The following is a 5,415-nucleotide window of genomic DNA, read 5'->3' on the forward strand; positions in this document are numbered from 1 at the left end:
CCAGCGGGCGGGGTCCTCGCGTGGCCGCGGCGCGCCGGACCCGGGCTGTCCCAGGCTGTGCCGGACCCGGGCTGCCCCAGGCTGTGCCTCCTCCGCGTCGGACCCACCCCTCGCAGGCGGCCCGGGCCGTGGGACGAAGGAGAAAGAAATGCGCCTTCCGCTGCTGGTCTGGGTGCGGGGGGCGCGGGGAAGAGGTGAGTCGAGGCGATCAGGCGCGCCGGCCGCCCCCGGTGGGCGGAGCCTCCCCGGGTCCTTCCCGCCGGACACGCCCCCCAGGGGCGCTGGGGCTGGAGGGTCTCTTTGCAAGTCTAGGCCAGGTGGCTTCGAAGCTGAAAAAAGCGGAAAGAGAAGAAGGCAAAAGCTCAAAAACTTTGATTCGGGCTGTCATGAGCAAATGTTGCTGTGTCCGCTGGTTTGCCTATAACTTATGCTGCTCAAGAAATACAGAGAATAGATGTTTTTCTTACCTGTGCAAACCGAAACTCCGAGATTCAGTGACATTCCCGGTGTCCCAACAGGGAAGCCGGAATTGGACCCTAAAACTGTATGGAGTTCAAAGCCCGGACTACTGATACTTTAGACTTTTTAGAGAATAATACGTATAGGCAACTTTTTAATTGATAGTCATTCCGCTGAAGGTTTTCATTTTACTACAAAAGTAGTAAAGTGTATTATTTAAAAAACAAACACATCTGGAAACATCACTGATAACATTCAAAGGGACAACCCCCGACACACAAAAGGAAGGAAGGAAGGAAGGAAGGAAGGAAGGAAGAAAGAACAAAGAAAAAGTTATTGGTGGGGATAAAGGGGAGAGATCAACCAAACGACTTGTATGCATGCATATAAACATAATCAATGGACACAATCACCAGGGGGTAAGGGCATGAGCGGGGGTGGGGTTGGGAGGGCAATTAGGGAATAAACCATTTGAAGCTGTGGAGAAACAAGCGTTCCTGAGGAGCTGTAACCCGAGAAAAGTTAACTGTTCTATGTAGGTCACTATACGCACACAACACCTTAGGTTGTTTACAACTTTATCGTTTGACAGCTCTATTGTTTCCTGCTGAAATTGCTATGGAAACGAGTTATTGGGATGGGTGCTGCCTTGTCTTTAAGTTATTGGGAAGAGGAATGACATGTTTTCACTAAGCACGTCTTATGTGCTGTGGATGCTTGCACCTCCCTGCAAGGCCAAGATCTTAACATAGTAGGAGTTAAAGTAATACAGTGCATAGATGTGGACAATATGAATTGAAGTTTCTTTCTTACATTGATGTTTCTCTCTCTCTCCCTTTCTTCTTCTCTTTCTAAAATTAGTAAACATATCATCAGGTGAGAAAAGAAAGAAGGGAGGGAGGGAGGAAAGAAAAAAAGAAAAGAAAGAGAGAGAAAGAAAGATAGATCTTGCCGAAACCGGTTTGGCTCAGTGGTAGAGCGTCGGTCTGCGGACTGAAAGGTCCCGGGTTCGATTCCAGTCAGGGGCATGAATAATACATTGGTTGTGGGCACATCCCCAGTAGGGGGTGTGCAAGAGGCAGCTGGTCGATGTTTCTCTCTCATCGACGTTTCTAGCTCTCTATCCCTCTCTCCTCCTCTCTGTAAAAAATCAATAAAATATATTTTTTTAAAAAAAAGAAAGAAAGAAAAGAAAGATAGATCTTGCCGAAACCGGTTTGGCTCAGTGGTTTGGCTCAGTGGATAGAGCGTCAGCCTGCGGACTGAAGGGTCCCAGGTTTGATTCTGGTCAAGAGCATGTACCTTGGTTGCGACACATCCCCAGTGGGGGGCGTGCAGGAGGCAGCTGATGGATGATTCTCTCTCATTGATGTTTCTATGATAACTCTCTATTCCTCGCTCTTCCTCTCTGTAAAAAAATCAATAAAACATATTAAAAAAAATAAAAAGATAGATCTTGGTCTTTTTTTAATCAAGTGTCTTGCAGTAAACATATTAAATATAATGCCATCTGCAAGTTTGAGAGGCATGCTTTCAAAATTTTCATTATTTTAATTAGTGCTTCTTGAGGGCTTGTTATATGCTAGATCTAAAAACAGAACAAAAGGGAAAAATGATCTCTTTCACAGACTATATTGGGAAGATATACATGTAAAGTAATAAGTATTATACTGGGAATATATGAAAGGTATTAAAGGAGGACAGGAAGGGACCAATTAACTGCCTAGGTAATGGTCTTGATTTGTTCTTGATTCAAGAGATGCTCTGTGGGCTGGGAGCACAAATATAAAACAAAATTACTAGCCTCAGGAGCTTGTGGTCACATTTATAGACAAGTAAACAAACTTTTAAAACTATTGACAAAAGCTAATGCTTAGCCCTGACTATTTTGGCTCAGTGGATAGACAGCTGGGTCGTGGACTGAAGGGTCCCGGGTTTGATTCCGGTCGAGGACATGTACCTTGGCTGCAGGCTGGATCCCCAGTAGGGGGCGGGCAGGAGGCAGCTGATTGATGTTTCTCATCTATGTTTCTACTCTCTATCCCTCCTCCTTCCTCTCTGTAAAAAATCAATAAAAATGTATATTAAAAAAAAAAAGCTAATGCTTGAATGAACATGGTGCTCTAGAGGCAGAGACAGGGTGCAACTTGAGATTTTTCCAGGGCAGGTGGGAATGGGAATACATAACAGAGGACACAATGCATGGACTCTGTCTAGAAGCTTAGTGCCAGTTTTCCAAAGTAGAGCCACAGGGAAGGATTTCCAGGTTGAGACATAAGAAACTTGGTAAGGCCCTACTAACTGGGTTGGCTCAGTGGACAGAGTGTCGGCCTTCTGACTAAAGAGTCCCAGGTTCAATTCTGGTCAAGGGCAAGTACCTTGGTTGCAGGCACATCCCCAGGAGGGGGTGTGCAGGAGGCAGCTGATTGATGATTCTCTCTAATCGATGTTTCTAACTATCCCTCTCCCTTCCTCTCTGTAAAAAATCAATAAAATATATTTTTTTAAAAAGAAAGAAACTTGGTAAGACTAGAGGGAGTGGTAAGATGCTGTCATGTGTAGGAAGTGATGGGTTCGAATCATTAAGTCATAACTGGTGTCCTGGGGAGTTTAGACTTTATCCTTTAGTTATAGTCACCATTCAAAATATGTTAAATAAGAGAAAGACAATGTCATGTTTGTGTTTAGTTTGATCAGTTTATGTTCACTGTTTTTGAAGCAGAACAGACCAGGGTGAAGTGGAGGGGACTGAGACAGGTAGCAAGAAGCCAATTTGCAATCTTTTGCAAGAATCCATAAGAGAAATATTACCCTTAATTAGGGAATAATTATGTATATGTGACAAGTTATCTTTTAAATATCATCCATATGGGAGAAGACACAAATTTGTATTTAAAACAATAAAATTGCAATAAGCATTGATCATAGTTTTTTTTCCCCCTGCCTTTTTAGTGTTTTTTTTTTTTTTTTATCACAGTTTAGAGCTGTTTTCTCAAGCACTATGTTAGAAAAATACTTAATATTCTGATTTAATCAACTCAATTACATGGTCTGAGGGGTTTTATAGTTTCAGTTATATTAGTCCCTCCTAATTAATCCTTTGTAAAGTACAAGATTTAATCAGAATTCCAGCTTTCATAATGTAGTCTTACTTTTCAACTTCTTTTTTTTTTAAACTTATTTTATTTTTTTATATAAATTTTATTGATTTCAGAGAGGAAGGGAGAGAGAGATAGAAACATCAGTGATGAGAGAGAGTCATTGATTGGCTGCTTCCTGCATAACCTGTACTGGGGATGTGCCCACAACCAAGGTGCATACCCTTGGCCGGAATCAAACCTGGGACCTTTCAGTCCACAGGCCGATGCTCTATCCACCGAGCCAAACCAGTTAGGGCTCACCTCCTTTAATTTGGAGGTCAATGTTGAGTCCATTTGGCTGGGAAGGTAACCTAATCTTAGATTTCATGAATGCACTGTAAAAGTTTCCCCGTGTTTGGCTGATGTACTTTTCATCAGCATCAAGGACCCAAATAGTAGTCTTTCTAGCCAGGAACCTGGAAGTCTTCTAGGTCCCTCTCATTATCCTAATCAGTTGCAAAGGCCTGTAGCATGTTTTGTGTTAACCTTATCTTATGCAATCAGGATTATTACAACAGCTACTTAATTGTTCTCTCTGCCTTCTCCACAGCCCATTATCTGTATTGCAGGCAGAGTGAGCACTCGAAAATGCAAATACAATCATGGCATTTGTTTAAAACCTTTCAATGACGTGCTGCAATGTTCAGATAAAGCAGGGGTTACAACAATCTGCCCGTAGTTTCCCAAATTGTCAGCTGCAGCTTCACACCTCCCTTATTGTGCCGAGAACGCCTTTTTTAGTATCTTTTCTCTTTGTCTTCCCAAACTCTGTTAAAGTATCACCTCCGAAAAGCTTTCCCTGAACGCTGGTCTATTAGTCTATTTAAATCTTCTTTATCTGGCCTCCCATGGCATCCTGTGTACATTACAGCACATTACAAAATATTTTTGTCACCTGGCTGGTGTGGCTCAGTGGTTGAGTGTCGCCCTATGAATCAGGAGGTCACGGTTTGATTCTTGGGCGGGGCACATACCTACGTCCAAGCTCCTTCCCCAGTAGGGGCCATACAGGGGCAGCCAATCAATGATTCTCAACATTGATGTTTCTATCTCTTGCTCCCTCTTCCTTCCTCTTTGAAATCAATAAAGATATATTTAAAAATATTTTTGTCTGATCAACTTACTGTTGTGTCTCTAGAGAGCACCTCATATGGAGTAGGTTCTGGGAAAGTATTTGATGAGTGACTAACACGTATTAATGCAAAGTAGTGTCTTGTTTACAGTGCCTTCACCCTGAGAGCAGGGACTTTGTAGACCAGCACCTGGTTTAGGAGTGAGAAGGGGCAGGCAGAGTGGTTTTTGGAATGGATGACAGTGGCATGGAAAGGGGGTCAGCTGAACTGCTCCCAGCTCCCCCTGCAGCCAGTTGGTCAGGGACAATAGAAAACTGCTTTAGACTTAGCATGTAGCTAAACATCTGCGTGACTGACCTCCATAGTGCTTTTCAAGCTGATCTCGCAAAGAATATTTCATGCCACATTTCATGAATGCTCATGTGACAATGTAATGAAACTTTAAATAATGAATCAGAACTCACAGTGTACTGGGATTATGATGGAGTGTCCCCTTTTGGAAAGTGAAGCAATTCACCAGAGAATTGTACCAGGAACTGTGTTAAGGTCAGGACAGATTTGGGCTGATTTATCACATTCTTCATTTCTGTAGAAATCCATAATGAAAATTTATTGCTAACTATGAGGTATGGCAAGAACCTGAACCATCAATCACAGAATCAGTTACCCACCATATTTAAACTTATTTAAAGACAAAGAAAATTGGCTAAAATACTTAACAAAGCTTTAATAAACTATACTTT

Source organism: Pipistrellus hanaki (assembly GCF_964339955.1).
Source record: "Pipistrellus hanaki genome assembly, chromosome: 1".
Lineage (NCBI taxonomy): Eukaryota > Metazoa > Chordata > Mammalia > Chiroptera > Vespertilionidae > Pipistrellus > Pipistrellus hanaki.